The sequence below is a fragment of the Pan paniscus genome, chromosome 9 (assembly GCF_029289425.2).
Source record: "Pan paniscus chromosome 9, NHGRI_mPanPan1-v2.0_pri, whole genome shotgun sequence".
NCBI lineage: Eukaryota > Metazoa > Chordata > Mammalia > Primates > Hominidae > Pan > Pan paniscus.
In genome coordinates, this window is record NC_073258.2 from 42,548,928 (window position 1) to 42,569,596 (window position 20,669).

General features: G+C 36.9%; 1 protein-coding gene across 11 annotated transcripts in view; it reads right to left on the reverse strand.

Annotated features, from left to right (window-relative positions):
• Positions 1-20,669, reverse strand: part of LRRC4C (leucine rich repeat containing 4C) — a 1,357,112-nt gene that overhangs the window by 203,150 nt on the left and 1,133,293 nt on the right. For 9 of the 11 annotated variants that reach the window (XM_057299145.2, XM_063608149.1, XM_057299144.2 and 6 more), the window contains one exon: positions 2,717-2,810. The gene's annotated coding sequence lies outside the window, so the exon portion shown is untranslated. Of the gene's footprint in view, positions 1-2,716; positions 2,811-8,966; positions 9,136-20,669 lie in introns of those variants that run through there. The other 2 variants (XM_063608151.1, XM_055094289.2) reach the window with 2 other exon arrangements.

Sequence of the window (20,669 nt, forward strand, 5' to 3'; positions counted from 1 at the left end):
GGTTTTTAAAAAAAATTTAGTTCCCTAATATGCTAAAAAAAAGATGTTATAAAGGCTGTGGGAAATGGGAAAAAGGGAGAAAACTGGGATTTACTCATTCTAAATTAGATGAGCAAATGTATATTTTGGAAAATAATCTCATACATTTGTAATCAATCTAACCATTTAATCGTTTATTCAACTAATGTTTACTAAAATTCAATGATGCAAACATCTTTTATTGAACTTAATCTGGGGAAATTCTGCGGTCTTCAGTAAAGGTCCTAAATTAGGGCATTTTGTTTTTTTTTTTAGGAGCAGGACATCCTACTGACTTAGGACTACTTTATTCCTTTTTAAATATTGTTTTGCAAAGTATTATTGAATTTGGCTCTTTCACAGCAGTCCTAGTCTTTCCATTTCCTTATTATTCCTCATTCTTGTTTCATCACAGTATTTTAATTTTCTAGGGTTAGGTGTCCCTTTGCACAATGGGTTATACTTTCCACAGGATCTAAGCATAACTTAGTATCCAGACTGAAATCTTAGCAGAAGGATGCTCTAGCTTGAAATTCTAGAGCTGACAATAAATTGCATATCTGTCCTGTTTTTCACCAATTCATACTTCACTGACAATTGTAGCCATGCAGGCAAGTTTCTCAATGTATGCATTTGTGATTATATTTCCTGAAACCCATGCCCTTCTATGTGTTTCATCAAGATACTGAAACGTCTCTCTGCATGTCTCTTGGTCCATCCTACATGTTCCTTCCTGAGATCACCTTCTCAATTACTATATTAACTTTACTTCCTTCATGGTTTTATTAGTTCACATATGGTTTTTGCCACTCATTACCAAGTTACAACACTACGCTACTCTTTTTGTTTAAAGGTAGGAAGTAGCTTATTTTAAATCTAAAGTATTCCCATTCCATTCTTAAGAGGAAAGATGAGAGAAACCAGGCTCCTCTTTTAGAGAGCAGAAGTCCATATTCTCTGCAGCAGCAGCAACCTGGTAGCAAGGAGTAGACTCTTCCTTTCAAAGTGAACACAGGCAGGATCAGAACCTTTATACATGTAACCATACATTTAAGCTTACATATTAGCTTCCAGAGGTATAAGTTTTGAGTGTCAAATTAAAAATATTGATCAGTCTAGTAGACCTTTGGTATTCTTGAAAGACATACCCGAGAACATTGATAATAATCAATTTCCAAACATCACTATACTCGTCTATGCCAAATAATATCAAATATAGATATCACCTCCCAGATAGTAAGCCTATTTTGTTTTCAATGATTAATTATTCCTTGTAATATGTATTTACAGTGCTGTGGTCAATCCGAATGCTTGCTCTTTCTCTACAGAAGCCACAATGGTCTAATTTATTATTATTATTATTATTTTGCCTTTACTGCTCCAGTCTAGTCAAAAGGACAAATCATCAAAATTTGACCAAGTAAAATGATCAAAATAAACCAAACATTTTTTGGAATGAAATGACCTTCAATTTTAGATGATGAAACACAAATATGAAAGGAGCAGGGTTCATTCATTACAGAGGCAGCATCTAATGGAGACTATTAAGTCAATCCTGCTACCTTCTACAGATACTTGGCTTGGTTCACAGTCTTGCACCAAGCCCATTATTTTACTTTCTTCAAGCTTATGATTCCTTTTTATATTTTCAATACATTATATTTCCTTGGTTTTGTTTTTACCAATAAATAAATCCATGTACACGGGTTATTAAATTAGAGTTTCAAATCCCCATTGAGACAAGTCCACTGAGGAGTTAGCTAAGCCCATTTACTACCTAAACTGTTCCCTCCACCTGCTCTTTACAGAATAACTTAACAGTATGCCTCAAAAATTGAAAATTACTATCTGCAATGGGTTTTTATTTTGTTTAAAAATAAGTAAAAACATAAATGGTAGTAGTCTACTATATAGTCATCTGCTCTGTGATAGCACAGACATGTCTATTGTGATTCTGAAAATACCTGACTTCTAAGAGTAAGGTGGAAAAAATTTTGCCTAGAATATTTCTTCTTAAAGCAGGGAAAATCTCATTCCTTTGACTGCCTCCATTACCCAGGAGAAATTATCTTCGTGTGCTGTTAGGTTGAGAAAATCCTGATGCAACCTCTAAAGAGCATTTTTCCTTTTTGGTAGGTCTCTCCGATCCTTCAATGGTAACAGAAAAAAAATACTCCTTCCCCATTTCTATTTTTCTTTTTTCCATATGAAGGAAACTCCATTATAGCAGCTCTTCTGTCCTCTCTTTAACCCCTTTTCGCTTCCTTCTTCTTGGTCAGTAGAGTTGCTTATTTGATTTGTGAACTTCAAAGCAAGATTTCGTCAATCACAGTTTAACCCATTCTCTTCCCCTTCATCTTTACAGTGGGCTACTTGAAGGAAGATACACTCAGCTCTGCTACTCCACACTAGAAATTTCACAGGGCAGGCTGCCATGTTGGGAGAGCCTACAGTTGCCACGCACTTCTTGGGCCTGGATGGGAAAATCTATTTAATGCTGTAGTTAAATATCATGAAGTTCGTTTTTGCCACATGCAGTGAAATGTTATCCCCAAATATTAACTGCATCATTAATAAACCAATGCCTGGTTTTCTATTTGTCTATTTTTTTTTGACTTAGTGAACCTCACTTTGTTCTGAACTAGAGCAGCTAGAATGGAAGCCCCTAAAGAATAGATTAGTGGTATTTGGAACTTACCTTAGTAAAATTTCTCCAACAGGTATTGATCTTCCTGAGAAAACTCAAAGAAGTTTAATAAGTGCTCTGGATTTCTGCAGATACTTCTTTATACCTGGAGGAAGATAACATAAATATCATATTTTAAAATCATGCTATACAAGTGAAAACAAATTTAGTGTTAGACATCCCTGCCTGTTCCATTCCCTCAATATAATTTAGTAATTTAAAATCACAGAATGTCTTTCATACGTGTGTGTGTTACATAACTAACAAATCAAGACATGGGTAAACTATAGCAAATATGTATATGTATATATGTATATGTATTATATATATACAATATATAAATATATACATATATCTATTTGATTTAGTTTACCAACTCTAGATTTATTAGTCTTTCATTTCTTTGTTAATGTCATTGCATTTTATTGAAATGTGTCATATGAATTTCACTGGAAAAGATTTTTATCTGTAAATAGCTTATTGTACATAAATTTAAAAGACTTCCTGCTCTTACTTCTTCCCTCTGGCCATGAGCTAAAAACAATACAGATAATTATCTGTTTATTTCAACTCTAATAGCTGAAACTGACATTAAAAAACTAGAAAATGGCTGGGAACGGTGGCTCACGCCTATAATCCCAGCACTTTGTGAGGCAGAGGCGGGCGGATCACGAAGTCAGGAGATCGAGACCATCCTGGCTAACACGGTGCAATCCCATTTCCACTAAAAATACAAAAAATTAGCCGGGTGTGGTGGTGGGCGCCTGTAGTCCCAGCTGCTCGGGAGGCTGGGGCAGGAGAATGGCGTGAACCCGGGAGGCGGAGGCTTGCAGTGAGCCGAGATCGTGCCACTGCACTCCAGCCTGGGCGACAGAGTGAGACTCCATCTCAAAAATAAATAAATAAATAAATAGAAAATATACACTGTAATTTACAGATTCCTCAGTGTGATATAGCATCACAGAAAATAAGTAAATATAGACATTGGGTTGAGAATTAGAACTGGATTCAATTCATAACCCTGCCATAATTAGCCAGACAATTTTGGGCAAGAATCCAAAACTTACTGAGTCTTAATTGCTCCACATATAAAACAAAAAGCTTCGTGCAAAATTGCCACTAAGGACCCTTCCATCTTTCAAATTCTGTGATAATTTTCCTTCTGAGGGTATGTTTGATATGACAGAATGATCAGGAAGATTTTGTGGAAGCAAAACTCTCATGCTTAAATAAAGCCTGAATTTTTATATACTTATATATACCAATTGTTAGCTTCTCTCTCGAGCATGAGTTATTTCTAGGTAAGTCATACTAAGGTGGTTGTAATCAACGAATTTGAGATTCATGTATTACTTGAAAAAAAATTAATTATCTACCTGACGGAGTTTAGTACAATTTTATTTTTAACTCAAAAGATTAATAACTCTTTGGAGCCTAATGACCAGTAGGTCAGTTGTCCATCCTTCAGCTATCCTGATGTTAAAGAGAAGTTGAAATTCTGAAAGGACTGGGGAAACCACCAACAATATGTAAGATAGCTTACAGAATTTAGCATGATATGATGATTTTTTTCCCTTCACATATCTTCCAGAGGGAAAAAGGTATTTTTGGTTGAAATATTCATATTTAATTTGTTGTTGTCTTGCAAAAACAATACATTTCCTAAAACTGAAGGGTTCAGTGATAGCTGGAATTACTACTTGCAAAGATAATTTTAAAACTGGCATATCAGATTTGTTTGCTACTATTATTAGAATAAAAGAAACTAATTTCAGCTTGCATTATACTTCTAATGCACTGGGCTAATCTCTCTACATTACTGTACAAATTAAGCTTCATAACTACTCTATAAAAATTTGGATTATAATTATCCTTTTACAGATTAAGAAACAGAGGTAAGGATGTTTAAGTCAGTTAAACAACTTAGTTTAACCCAGAAAGAGATAAATGGCAGAATTAGCAAGTCTGTTTAATCCCCAAGCCTATACTTTTTCTTACTATGAACTGTGCTACGTATCCTGGCACTACAAAGCTTGATGGCTGCTTCTGGGCCAGTACATATTCAATTGAAGTAGATTCTATCAGATCGATTGTATCTTAGCCTCTGAATGCATCAGTCGGTATTGATCTTTTCATACCTGAATGCCTTGTCTAATTTCTCAGGAATCTAATTTTTGCATTCCATTTCACTTGTATGTTCAGGGGAACAAAATGATGTCTCCTCCTTCTTTTAATCTGAGTTTTCTACTTGGTATTTAATAAGTTTCAAATAAATTTGTTTATACCAGGATTCTTAGTACAGAGAACTGAGCTTGGTGGGGCTGCCTGAAGGGACATAGCATCAGATAAGAGAAGTACTATGACAGGTGGTTGTGAAGAGAACAAGGCAGGGGGTTTGTTGATTAGAACAAAGTGAATCATATTATGTAGATTCATTAAATGTGGGGCTGGAAGGGACTCACCAATCGATTCACTAAATATTATACTGCACAGGTGAAGGGAATAAGATACAATATGTTCAGGAACCAGAAAGCAGGTTTTAGGATTTCATCCATCTACCCAGCTTCTCAATGGTAGCACTGAATCCTCAATTGTATGTTTATATTGCATGTTTTAAAAAAGAAATTCACGTTTTTTTTTCTGAGACAGAGTCTTACTCTGTCACTCAGGCTGGAGTGCAGTGGTGCGATCTCAGCTCACTGCAACCTCCGCCTCCTGGGTTCAAGGGATCCTCCTGCCTCAGCCTCCCAGGTAGCTGGGATTACACACATGTGCCACCATGCCTGGCTAATTTTTGTGTTTTTAGTAGAGATGGGGTGTTGCCATGTTGGCCAGGCTGGTCTCAAACTCCTGACCTCAGGTGATTCACCTGCCTCACCCTCCCAAACTGCAAGGATTACAGGTGTGAGACACTGCACCCGGCCAAGAAATTCACATCTCTAGGCTTCAATGTGTCAATCACACTGTGCAGTTTAAGACTCAGGGAGCATAGGTTACAGAAGACCTTGGACTCAGACAATCTAAGGTCAGCAGCATCACTTCCTGTTTGTAGATCTTTAGAAAAGTGTTTTCATCTTTCTATGGGTCACTATCCTAATTTGTGAAACAGGATAATGAGAGGTCCATCCCTTTTATGCTGCTTTGGGATTTAATGAGGAAATTTCTATAGGGTACTTTGCTCAGGGTCTGTCCCAGAGTAAGCATATACATAGATATCCAGGTATTGTCAGCATCCTCATCATCATAATTTATTTCATGTGGGACTAATAAAATGGAATATCTTCTGTAAATTACATTTTCCCTTGGAAATATAAATCTCAATAAAAAGAGATTATGACTGAAGTACTAACGAAAGAGACTAAAGTAACCAGCATTGTCATGGTAACTTTATTTTACTCACCAATGAAATGAGAAAGACACAAATCTCTATACATATTTGAAATTAAATGTTCAATACCCTAAAATAATCGACTTGGAAATGGATCTTTTTGCTCAGAGCAGCCTAAAGCAATTGCACTCAAAGGCAGAAGTTCTCATAGCTTCTCATAGCTAAACGTTGTAACTAAAACAAATGATTTTACATGACAAAAAAGGTGAAAGTTCACTTGTTTTCTTAATTATAATAAGTTAATGTGAAGGAATGTCCATTTGGACTCTGCTGTTAGAAGCTCAGTTATGCAATATTCATATAAAAATAGTTCCGAATCAATACAACATGTTTTAAATTTACATTAACATTTAAATTAATGAGAAGCTCAATGTGAATTATGGCGCTTTGGATGTTTAGGATGATGTCTCTTCTTGCCAACTTGGAACAGAGTCTATTGACTCACCTTCATAGTTTCATAAACAGCTTCCAGACTTCATGTATTTTCATTGCCAGCCGATTTTCAGACTGATGAAGGGGCCATATTGACATCACCAGGGAATAATGTTGGCCCTATCCACTAAAGTTATAAAATGCAGCTAGCAAGTGAACATACCTCTGAAGGACAGTTTGCCACAGATTATTCTCATGTCTGGGGTTGCTTTAGAATTAGAGCTTATTCCTTTTTTCCTCTTATGGATTTTTTCATCAAATATTTCTAGAACACCTATTCTGGACAGAACACTGCTAAAAGCAACACAGATCCTACCTCAAGGAACCCACCCTCTATTGAATGAGGTAGTAGCGTATACAAACAATTATAGAATAATATGACATAGTCTATGATAAAACAATTTATGAATTATGTGGTATCGGAGGTAGCTAGATAAGACTGAGGAGAATCAAGGACAACTATCTGAAGAAATGAGGCTTCAAAACCAAGTAGGCATTAGTTAATTAAGCAAGTATAGAAGATCTCACTAGTCAGCGGGAAGATCCTATAAAAGAGCCTGACACCTTCCCTTCAATGAACAAGAAATTCAGAATGATTAGTGTGAGAGGTGGCAAGTATGTGTGTGTGAGTTTATGTGTGTGTGTTTAGTGTGTAGGTGCACATACTCACATAGAAGTGTGAATGTAACAAATTGACATCCATGATTAGGCACACAAATTAATGAGCTATCTCATATGTCATGATAAGGAGTTTGGACATGATCCTTAAAATTATGCAGATGCAGAAGTTCTGATGGATTTTAAGCAAGCTTAATTCTAAAAGTATTGCTCTGGCAATAGTGCAGAGAATAGAAGAAAGGTGAGTGGTTTTTTCCATAAAGGTGAGCAGTTTTTTTTGTCAGATGTCAAAAGAGGCCTTAGTAAATCCATGCTTGAATTCATATGACATCAGATGCAAGACACAGGTAGCAGAGAATGTCATAGAAACTTAGCAATTCCAAATCTCATGGCGTTCCTTTTGATGGTGAAATGAAATGGGCAATGAAAGATTGGAATTAGCAGTGCTGTATCTGAGTTCTACCACCCTCACTCATTTGCGAAAAACAATAAATTGAGCACTAACTATGCACCAGGGATAGCATTAGATCCTGTGACAGAGTAATGAACAGGCTAGGCAAGGTCCTGGCTCTCAAGATATCTATATTTTCTTGAAAGCATGAGAAAGAACAATTCTTGAGAAACATTTATTGATAAATGAGACAGAACAATTAAGTAAATACAAATATTTACAGATTAGGGTAAAAATTATGGAGAAATAAACAGGGTGATGTGATAAGGACAAGGATGGGGTCAGACAGGGTTTCTTAACTGAAGAGCATAAGCTTTGGATTGGGGATTCAAATCCCAGCTCTGCCATTTCTCTATTATGTTGTGTTGGCAAGATATTGTGCCTCAGGTTCGTCTTCTGTAAATTGAAGCTGAATATTCCACTTCATAGGCTTATTTTGAGGACTAAATGAGTTAATAAATACACAAAGATTAACCCAGTGCTTAGCAAATAGAAATGCTCAAAATTACTATTAGTATAGTTGTAGTTACCATTATTACTTTATTATTATTATTACTCTTCTATGAACAGATTGGCAATGGAAGGACTAGTTGAAAGGTGAAATTTGGGCTTAAACCTGAAGAATGAGAAAGAGCCAGACATGTGAAAAGCCTTAGGAAACATATTCACGCCATTTCCTAACAAAGCCAACAACAGTGCAAAATTTCTGAAGTGATCTTAATGTTAAAATGTGTTCAACTTATTAGAAACTACTTCAGTATTATTATATAAATTTCAGCTACTTTTGCTTTGACTCACTCCAGGAAAGGAAGGGTCACTTATCTAAATTAAGAATCCAGGCCAGTCATGATAGCTCATGCCTGTAACCTCAGCACTTTGGTAGGCCAAAGCAGGAGGTTAGCGTGAGCCAGGAGTTCAAGATCAGCCTCGGCAATATAGCGAGGCCCCATCTCTAAAAAAAGGAAAATAGCCAAGTTTGGTGGCACATGCCTATAGTCCAAGTTATTTGGGAGGCTGAGCAGTGAGGGTCATTAGAGCCCAGAAGATAGAGGCTGCAGTAAGCTTTGATGATGCCACTGTTCTGCACCCTGGGCAACAGAGCAAGGCCCTGTAACAAAAGAAAAAAAAAAAGAAACCATATTTGCTAGGATTATATTAAAAAGTCATGTTCGAAAGATAGCTACTAACACTTATTTTTTTCATTTTTAATCAACACCAGGCAGCTAATGATCATAGCAAATATCAGAAACTGTCATTTTCCAGCAAATAAATGTGTCAATGATTGGGGTGATAAAATAAATAGCCTTTATTGGTGAAATTAATGGTGTTCAACATATATGGATTGACAAAGATATATTTGAGATACTACTCACAATTAGATTAAGACCATTTAAGAATCTAGTGAGGCCAGAAGCATGTATCTTTAAGTTAGGGATGACACCCAAAGCTTGATCTGTAACTGGTTCTCTGTCTAGCCATGGGTGAGAAGAAAATTGATTGATCCAATCATGAGGTTGGAATGCTGTCTGCTGAAAGGTGGCATTTGGAAAACCTAAAAAAAAAAAAAAAGGTGGAATTTTGTTGCACTTAGGTTATAAAAACTGTTGCTTGCTTGCTCACTATTGAAAGCATATTTGTCTAATAAGTCTTTGTGTTTACCAAAATTAAGTCAGTGACTTACTTTAGTATAACCTAGTACTGAGGGCATAGCTAACCCTCACCCAGAGGGCTCAGGCTTCTTTGGCAATTATTATTTACCAAAAATAAGTCTGGCCAGGCGCAGTGGCTCATGCCTGTAATCCCAGCACTTTGGGAGGCTGAGGTGGGTGGATCACGAGGTTAGAAGTTCAAGACCAGCCTGGACATGATGGTGAAACCCAGTCTCTACTAAAAATACAAAAATTAGCTGGGCATGGTGGCAGGTGCCTGTAATCCCAGCTACTCAGGAGGCTGAGGCAGAGAATTGCTTGAACCCGGGAGGCAGAGGTTGTAGTGAGCCAAGATCATGCCACTGCACTCCAGGCAAGACTCCTTCTCAAAAAAAAAAAAAAAAAAAAAAAAAAAAAAGAAGTCTACATGCCTGTGTGTTGTGCAGGGCCAAAGAAGCTTAGATCAGCTTGCAATACTTAACCTGTCCAAGGACGAACAAAAAACCATTGCTTCTGGAGTATTATAAAGACATTGCTAGAAATTGAAATCAGAGAGCTAGACAGAAATCAAACAATGCAGGAACTTGCAGCTCCTGTCAGCATTGTTGGATTTCATTCTCATTGCAATGGAATCTTCCAAGATATAAGTGGAGAGAGCAATTGATCTGAGTTTTTTAAAGATGATAATAACCAGTGTGTAGAAAATGGATTGTAAAGGTAAGACTGAGTGCAGAGAGGAAAGTTCAGTAGTATTTCAGAAGTCTAGGAAAGAGTGATAAAGGTTTCAAACACAGCTGTAGAAATGGACACAGAAATGTAGACTGGTTTTGAAATATACTTTGGAAGAAATCTTAATAGGATTTGCTTGTGGATTAGAAGTGAAAAATACCACAAGAAAAGATTCAAGGTTAGGACTGCTGTTAGGAAATCTTAATGCTGAATGTGGTTAGTTGAGGTGGTCTACGTTTGAGAGTTGAGGTGCATTCTTATCACTAACTGGAGCCTCTCTCAATGGCAGAGAAAGAAATGTAAGCCTCCTGTTGACTTCTCTGAGGAGCCATGCAGAAATCTGCCATTTCCAATGACAGGGCTTTCAACAGAGGCTGCTTCTGGAGAATGAATGCCCTTTGGAGTCATGTGAGATGCCTTGCTTACATAGAGAGGCCATTTTTTTTCATAAATAAATAAGAAGATCTAAATGGGAAATCTCAGTGTTTCATATTTATTTCGAATTCATTGAGCCTTACTGTTCCCTTGCAGAAAATGAATGACCAAGAAAAGGGCCTCTATTATTATCTGCTATCAGAAAGAAGTTGCTATTAATTACACTTGATCTTAGCCAAAAGGCTGAGAAGCGATATTCATCAAAAGCTATGGAGCTTCAAAATAATCTTGGATTTGAGTTCAGTGTATGAATATGTTTTCATAGTCACTGATTTAGTCAGTTAGTCAGTCCATCTGTCAGTCTATCAGTCAGCCATTCCCTTAATAAACGTTTACTGTGAATTAGCTATGCACTGGGCCAGGTGTTGGTGATGAGTCTTTTATAACTTCTCTTCTGCTTGAACATTTTCGAAATTTTTAGTCTATTAAACACCAACAAAAATATCTCAAGCGGAATTCATAAAACTGGTTTCACTACACTCTACATTGACTCTAGAACTATTGCAAAAATTAATAACAAAAACAATAAAGTTGATTACTTTTATGTTGACCTATAAAAACTTTACATCACTTAGAAAATCAAGAAAAAAATTTCATTTATGCTTCCAAATTCTAATTGTGAATTTGCTTGAGATTTTTTTAAAGAAAGGAATTAATCATTATGTAAAAATAATATTGTGATCTTTATACATGTTAACAAATATGTAACACAGACAGTGAGAGGGTTTGTAGACAGACATTACTAAAAGTGAAATATTTTTATATATATTTTAAAAGAATTTGGTTTGCATAGTAAGAACTAAAATGAGAACATTTATACCCAAACTTGATATTCTACTCTTCCATGGCCTGTGAAGGGTTGGAAAGATAGTTCAATATTCTATGCCACAATATTTTTATCTAAAGTGGAGTTAAATCTATGTAGCCACTTTATCCTTATTTATTTTAACATGAGAAGTAGAAGTCTGGTGTCTAGGAAGCCTGCTAGGCTCTCCGTTTTTTATTTCAAAATAAAGAGACCACATCATTACTATCACCTGAAGTAAAAAGAAATCAAGAGATGAATTGCCTAAAAGAACATATTCACATCATTATCAGTTCAATGGTACAGTATAATACTTCCACACATTGTGTGTTTTTTTTCATATTTGCCTTTAGCTGTTGGAGACAACTAAAGTTGTTGACAAGTTGCATGTATATTTTAATCCACGTCATCATACTCTTTCTGGGACTTCTCTAAGGCAGACAAGAATAGTCAACCATTGGAATAAGTCTTACTGGATTAATATTTAATAATTGAGGTATTGTACATTTCCTGAGGATTTATGAGCAGGTTTAAAAATTAGTAATCTCACAAGTACTTGAGTGGTATCACTTTGTAATTTTCCCCCAGAGAATAACTTTGATAATCATTTCTGTCATAATTTAAAAATGAAAGAGAAGTGATTATCAGTTTAAATACAGAATATTTTATGGGTTACTTGCATTTGGAGTGCTCAGAGACTAGTGGTTTCCATTTGGACAATTCATAAATGTGAAAAAGGTAACTGGATAATAGCAGCATGAGTGGGGTAATCCCCAAAACTTTCTGCACTAAATATATTAAATAGCTTCTTTTCAAAGACATATTAATATATTTTAATGATTTTATGATGCCACCTTAGTAACTCAAAAAGAACAAACACTACCACAAATAAAAGTTTATCTGTCTGTGGGGGAAAACTGAGACCTCTGTGGTGAGCCAAAAAGTAGGCTTAGTGCAAATAGACCATGAGTGAGTGACAAAATGCTGCTCTTTATAAGTGGGGCTGATTCTGTGCTCCATACACTCTCATTATGTATTCTGCTAATAGCACAAGGATGTGAAAATAACAGTTAGTTCTGTAAAGAGCTGGGTGCAACATTAAGATTTAATTAAACCTTGTTTTACTTGGGCAAGCTAGTCATGCAGTGATGTCACAGGAGAACAGAACCCAACAGTCTGATGACTAGTAGCAAAAAGACATGTAGCTGAAATGCCAGTGCACATAGCTAATGTAAACAAGTTGAGGGGAGCAACGGAAACAGTGCTGTAAACTGGAAACATGCCACATGAGTCATGCTGGAAGGATGTGAGGGTGTTGAGTCTGTAGAAAGCAAACAGACTTTGAGACGACTGGGCAGGAATCAGGGTTTCTGGGTTATTCTGGAAAAGTGTGATTCAAACTCCTTTGTGTACCTCATGGTATAGAACAGGAACCAAAGGTAGGGTTTTCAGGAAACAGGAAATGTAATTTCGGCTCAACATAAAAAAATTCTACCTGTCAAAACTATCCAAGAGTAGAATAGACTGTCGTTGAAGGTAATCAGTTTATAATTATTTGAGGTATTCAAGTATTGATTGCATAACCACTTGGTAGTTACTTTCTTACTTTCTTTTTCTTTTTCTTTTTTTTTTTTTTTTTTGAGATGGAGTCTCAATCTGTCGCCCAGGCTGGAGTGCAGTGGTGCAGTCTTGGCTCGCTGCAACATCTGCCCCCTGGGTTCAAGCGATTCTCCTGCCTCAGCCTCTCGAGTAGCTGCGACTACAGGCATTTGCCAACACACCCGGCTAATTTTTTGTATTTTTGGTAGAGATGGGGTTTCACTGTGTTAGCCAGGATGGTCTCTATCTCCTGACCTCGTGATCCACCCACTTCGGCCTCCCAAAGTGCTGGGATTACAGGCGTGAGCCACCATGCCTGGCTGGTAGTTACTTTCTAACTAGGTACAGTGTCATTCTCAGAATCCAATGAGTCATACCAGTCGGGTGTTAAATTAATGACGAAGAGGTAGTCAAATTATGAATCTATAAAAATTACAATTACTTACGTAGTAGAATTTGAGGTGGTGTGATGCTCATTTTATCTGTCAACTTGACTGGGTTAAATGATACCCAGATAGCTGGTAAAACATTATTTCTGGGTGTGTCTGTGAGGATGTTTCTGGGGAAAGTTAGCATTAAAAATGTAGCTATCTCACTTATAAAAATATTATTTTTAATTAACATATAATAATTGTACATATTTATGGGGTACAGGGTGATATTTTGATGCATGTATACAATGTGTAATGATCAAATAAGGGTAATTAGCATATCTACAACCTTGAACACTGATTATTTCTTTATGTTGGGAACATTCAAAATCTTCTTGTATTAGCCTGGTCTCACGATGCTATGAAGAAATACCCAAGACCGGGTAATTTATAAAGGAAAGAGGTTTCATTGACTCACTGTTCTGCATGGCTGGGGAGGACTCAGGAAACTTACTATCATGGCGGAAGGCACCTCTTCACAGGGTGGCAGGAGACAGAATGAGCTGAGCAAAGGGGGAAAAGCCCCTTATAAAACCATCAGATCTCGTGAGAACTTACTCACTATCATGAGAACAACATGGAAATAACCAACCCCATGATTCAGTTACCTCCCACTGGGTCCCTCCCATGACATGTGGGGATTATGGGAACTACAACCCAAGATAAGATTTGGGTTAGGACACAGCCAAACCATATCACCTCTCTTCTAGCTATTTGAAAATACAAGATAAATTACTGTTAACTATAGTGTTATAGAGCACTAGAACTTATTCCTCCTATCTTGTAATTTTGTATCCATTAACCAATTTCTGACTATTCTTCCCTTCCCCATACCCTACCCAGACTCTAGGAACCACTCATCTACTCTCTACTGCTACAGGGTCAAATTTTTAAGCTTTCATATATGAGTGAGAACATGTGATACTTACTGTATCTCACCCCAGTTAGAGTGACTATTATCAAAAAGACAAAAAAAATAACAAATGCTGGTGAGAACAGGGAGAAAAGGGAACTTTTATACACTGTTGGTGGGAATGTTAATTAGTACAGCCATTATGGAAAACAGTATGGAGGTTTCTCCAAAAGCTAAAAATAGAACTCCCATATGGTCTAGCAATCCCACTACTTGGTATACATCCAAAGCTAATCAAATATAATCAAAGCTAAAGGAAAGAAAATCAGTATGTCAAAGATGTATCTGCATTCCCATATTTCTTGCAACACTATTTACAATAGCCAAGATATAAAATCAACCAACATGTCCATCAGTAGATGAATGAATGAAGAAAATGTGGCATATATACACAATGAAATACCATTTATCTGTAAAAAAGAATGAAATACTGTCATTGACTGAAACATGGATGGGCTTGGAGGATATTACAGTAGGTAAAATAAGCAAGGCACAGAAAGTGATTAACATTTGAATTAGTAGACTGAGCAAAGAAATCTCCCCTCACCAGTGTGGGCAGGCATCATTCAACTGGTTGAGTGCCCTGATATAACCACAAGGTGGAAGAAGGTTGAATTCTCTCTCTCTTCTTGAGCTGGGACATGCATCTTCTCCTGCCATCAGATATCAGAACTTCCGGTTCATGGACCTTCAAACACTGGGACTTAACACCAGTTGCCCCAAACCCTGCCATTCTTCAGACTGGGACTGAGTTATGCCACCCACTTTCCAGGTTATCCAGCTTGCAGGCAGCATATTGTGGTACTTCATAGTTTCCATAATTACGTAAGCCAATTCTCATAATATTAATAAATCCTGCGTACATGTTCATTTATATATATTCTATTGGTTCAGCTTCTCTAGAGAACCCTAGTGAATACAGGTAAGATTAGCAGCATTGACCCAAGTGCCATAACATGTAAATTAACACTTGAGAAGCAATTTCTGTGATGAGGCTTTTTCTATATTTTGTGATCTTTAAAAATTGAATGCACTTTAGCAGTATATTAGTTTCCTAGGGCGGCCATAACAAAGTGTCACAAATGAGGTGGCTTAAAACAGCAGCAATGTATTCTCTTACACTTCCTGGAAGTCAGAAGCCCAAAACTAAAATATGGCCAGGCCACAGTCTCTCTGAAGGCTCTATGGCTGAATCTTTCCTTGTCTCTTCTTGCTTTTAGTAACTCCACGCGTCCCTTGGTTTGTGGCACCTTAACTTCAATTTCTGTCTCCATCTTCATATGGCCTTCTTCCCACTATGTGTGTCTTCCTGTAAGTCTAATTTATTTTTATTTTTATTTTTAAGACACCAGTCATTGGAGTTAGGGCCCACCTAAATCCTGATCTCATTTTAACCTGATTATATCAGCAAAGACTCTGTTTTCAAATAAGGTCACATAACTACCAGGGCTTAGGACTTTAACATACATTTTGAAAACACAATTCAACTCACAACAAGCAACGCTACATCTTTTTATCATCAACACTTGTGTAAATTAAGGTATCTAATTTTAATTTAAAAAATATTCTTCCTTTCCTGGACTTTCATTCCCTGTGTCTTATTCTTTCCACTTTCCAACCTAATAAAGCTAAAGCACATTTAACTCTCTGAACACATCATCTTCTTTTACATAATTGTTCATGGATTGGAGGATTCTGCCTTATCCATGTCAATACTTTCTAGTTGTTCTGCAACTTTTAGCTACCTTATCTATTTCTTACATCTGTTAGGCCAAATAGAGTTTCCTTCATCTTCTGTTCCCATTATAGCATCTGCATATATCTTCACTAAGCCAATTGTCAAGCCATATCATTAACATTTGTTTCTCTCTCTCTCTGAAATGGTAAGTTATTTAAACGCAGGGACCATGTTTATCACACATAAATATTTATTGAATAAATTAATGAATTAATGGATGACTGAGTAAATAGGTGCACTTATGACCCATGCATGTGTCTGAAAGAATCTGTATATGTGAGGTGTTGTGGATATTAAAACAAAAATAGCATAGAGAGTGAAGGCCACCAAAAATATCTCACTTTCAATTTTTTTTTAAACTCCTCCTCTTGCTATAATCAAACAATATGTAAGGGAATCCTTACTCCTTAAGCTCAGTTTTATTAGTGGGTATGTGGAATTATTCTGATTAATCATCTTTATATATTCATTCATATTATTTAATTATACATACACATATTTGTGAGATGCTACAACATATAAAAGTTTTTAATGTAGAAAAGCCTTGGATTTTTTTGTTTGTACCTTTTAAAGGAATATCAAGCATACTATTTACGAGTGAAAAATTGTAGTTGTCGTTTTCAAAATCGTAAATATGGCCTGGTGTGGTGGCTCACACCTGTAATCCTAGCACTTTGGGAGGCTGAAGTGGGAGGATCACCTAAGGTAAGGAGTTCGAGACCAGCCTGGCCAACATGGTGAAATCCCGTCTCTACTAAAAATACCAAAACTAGCGGGGGGTGGTGGCAAGTGCCTGTAATCCCAGCTACTCAGGGGGCTGAGGCAGAAGAATCGCTTGAACCCGGGAGGCGGAGGTTGCAGTGAGCTGACATGGCGCCATCGCACTCCAGCCAGTGGGACAAGAGCGAGACTTTGTCTCAAAAAAAAAAAGAATTCATAAATACATGGGATTTTGTTACTCTTAACTGAGGAACAGTTTCCAATGAGTATGATAATGATCAGACGAGTGACTTCAATTGATTTCCAGTGGTCAGATCACTGCTAAGCGATATGTTCTTTGTTGCTGGTATTGTTGTGTGGAAGAGAGAGAGTGATAGGGAGGAAGGAAAAAAGGAGGAAAGGAAGAGAAGAAATAAAGTAAAAATCTTAGTTAGATAACCCCAATTATCTCAGTGCTTTATCATACATCACTGTCTGCTGACTGGCTGGATGGCTTACATAAACAACGACAACAAAAACTTCCTTAATGGATACAATTCTGGAGTCCTTGGTGCTCAAGATGGGAAAACCTAACCTGGTGTTTTTCCTTGCTGTGTTTTAGTATGTATACAGAGGATGCCACTGGGGATCCTCTTACATTTTATATTTAAGGGCACCTATAATGTTTTCAAAGGTCTTAAGACTGTTACATGATTTCTAAATATTAAGTTTGTGGTTACTGGGAACATTTGCTTAGCAAGGACACAGTTGAAACATTTTAATAAAGCTTTTAATAATGGTTTCAGAAGATACCCACACACACAAAAAAAGTAAGCCAATGGGTACTATTATCCATGAGGCCAGTAGGCTAGAGTTTGAGAAGGTTGAGAAGATAAGTTTTGAGGACATAATAAAAGATTTTAAGAGCAGTCTACTTCACTATTGCACAGCAATACACCACCAAATGTGAGTAGGGGAAGAAGGTAATTACATTTTATTTTGCTGTCTACCTTCTATCTCATTAGGTGTGTGTACTCATAATTGTTTTGTGGTTACTTGCAATAATCAAGTAATTCTAAGCACATTAATGAACAAAGAATACTTCTGCAGAGTACTGAAGTCACCAGATAAATCTATAATACATAAATATATACATACAAATGCATATGCATACATAAATATGCAAGCCATCCAGCCAGTCATCTGAGCGAGGTATGAAAAAAAGCATTAACACAATTCAGAGTACCTATCTCAAATTTTTACTTTATTTCTTTTTTCTCTCCCTTTTATCTTTCCTCCTTCCCTCGCTCCTGCGCTACCTAAAAACTGTAGCAGCAACAAAAGCAGGAACAAAACCGTATAGGATAACAGCGATCTGGCCACTGAAAATCGATTGAAATCACTAAACTCATTCGTCTGATCATTATCAATACTCATTGGAAACTTTTGTTCAGTTAATTAATCAATATCTGGTTGTCACAAAATCCCATGTATTTATAACTTTTAAAATAACTAAGCAACTATAGATTTTTCACTCATAAATAATATGCTCGATATTATTTTTTAAATGTACAAACAAAAATCTAAGGCTTTTATAAATTAAAACATTTATACAGTGTAGCATCTCATAATTGCTCTTATTTCCCGTGTTACATTTTTTTTAGGTGCAGAAACCATGACCCTGTACACAAAAGTCAGAATGCAACCTGTGTCTGTTCTAGATTGTTTAATTTATACATATTTTTACTATATCAAGGAAGTAGGTTTTATAGATGATATTTAAAGACATATCAAAAATATATTTCTGAATTAGAATTTAGGCTTAACATTTCTTCTTCAGTCTATAAATCCTACACCTAAGTCCTCTCTTATTGAGATGTAAGACAGAAGGTGAACTTTCTTATCAAAGGGCTTTTCAAGCATCCTTCCAAATGAAATAGCCAAAACAATAGAAAATAAAGAATTAAGACATTTAATAAAACTGGAATGGATTCTAATTGTATTTACTTCGCTAGAGCATGAAAAATGTATTATGTGATTAGGATGGAGAAGCAGAAAATCTTAGAAATTTAGTTATGACAACTGTTAGATGTGCCAAATTCAAATGTTCACCCAGGTGAATTTCTTTTTCACCGTCATTGTATGACACTCTTCTGCTTCTGATTATACCTACATCATGGAAGACTTCACTTTTTATAAGGGTGCCTATCTTGAAGAGAATGGATTTGTCTAACTTTTTGAAATTTCCTATTTATGTAATTACTCATTCAACCCATGTCTAGAGTACACTGTGTAACGCAGGTAAGTAAGTAACGCAGCCAAGTGAGTTCTGGACCCAGATAAACTGGATTCGAGTCTCTACTCCAACTTTTACTAGCTCTATGACTTCAGGAATGTTTCTCATCTCTTTGCCCCATGAACTTCATCTGTAAAATGTAGACACTAATAGCCCCGACCACATAGGGTCATTTTGAAGAGTGCTCCATGTCAAGCACACAGACCAGTGCCTGACACATACTAAGCATTGTATGAGTATGAGGTCTTTATATTTATTTTTTAAGTTCAATATAGAGTTTTTAGTAGAGTACTATTTGCCAGACACTGTCCTAGATGATGGCGATATAATAGCAGTCAAAACAAAATCCCTGCCTGCAGGAAATTTACCTTCTAACGTAACTGTGACAGAACACAGGCAGCTATTCGCTGAACCTCTCTCCTCTTTTTTTCTTGACAGACCGCGGAACTACATATCCTAGTTTTTTCTATGGGGATGTTTGTCCATAGAACTGAGTTGCGGCCAAAAGAGTGTGAAAGGAAGTGATGTGCACTATTTTGGGCCTGGCTAATATGTATTTCCCACATGCCATTGATTCTCCTCTCTTCCCTTGCCTGCTTGCTATATGAAGACGCCTGGACAAACTTGAATGCCGCAGGCTACAGAAGTCAGTCTTTATTCCTGAATGACTGTATGGAGCAGATCCCCAGCCTCATATCGCTGCTGCCACCAACGTTCAGATTCATACAACTAGGAAAACTATCCTCTATTGTATTACGCTGTTAAAATTTCAAGGTTTATCTCCCACAGCATTTAGCATCACTTCAGTTAATGTAGAGAGAGTCAGTAGACAAATAAATCTGAAGTATAGTATCAGCTAGTGCTAAGTGCAATGCAGAAGAGCGAATCAGGGGCCGGGCACGGTGGCTCACGCCTGTAATCCCAGCACTTTGGGAGGCCAAGATGGGCAGATAGCGAGGTCAGGAGATCGAGACCATCCTGGCTAACACGGTGAAACCCCATCTCTACTAAAAATACAAAAAAATTAGTCGGGAGTGGTAGGGGGCGTCTGTAGTCCCAGCTACTCGGGAGGCTGAGGCAGGAGAATGGCGTGAACCCGGAAGGCGGAGCTTGCAGTGAGCCGAGATTGCACCACTGCACTCCAGCCTGGGCGACAGAGCGAGACTCCGTCTCAAAAAAAAAAAAAAAAAAAGAGCGAATCAGGGAAAGGGAGTGGAGGAGAGTGGTCAGGGACGTCCTCACCAAGAAGCGCACATCCGAAGCGAGACTTGTAAAATGAGCTAAAGAAACTCATGTACAGCTACTGAAAAAGCACTCCAGACAAAAGGAATCACAAGAGCAAAACCCTGACGTAGCAAAGTGCTTGGAATTTTCACAGCTTCATGAGAAAATCAGCATGGGCTGGAACTGAGTAAAAAATGTGTTCGGAGAGAATCAGAAGACAGACCAGTAAGGCTTTACAGACGAAGGTAAAGACTATGGATTTGATTGGAAGATTTTCAGAAAGGAAACCATGCAATGTAATTTACATTTTTAAATAATCACTCTAGCTCCTGTGCAGAGGGTGAGTCAGAAAGTGATTGAAATCTGAGATATCATTTATGAAGCTATTACAGTAGCTTTGAAAACAACACAATGGCAGCTTAAGTCTTCTTATGTCAGTGTTTTTGCTCCCTAGAACCTTTGTCCATTTATCACAAAACCATGTATCATAAATACACTATAAGGTCAATAATCTGCAAGCATTGTTTTATGATACATGGACAAAGGTTTTAAATAAAG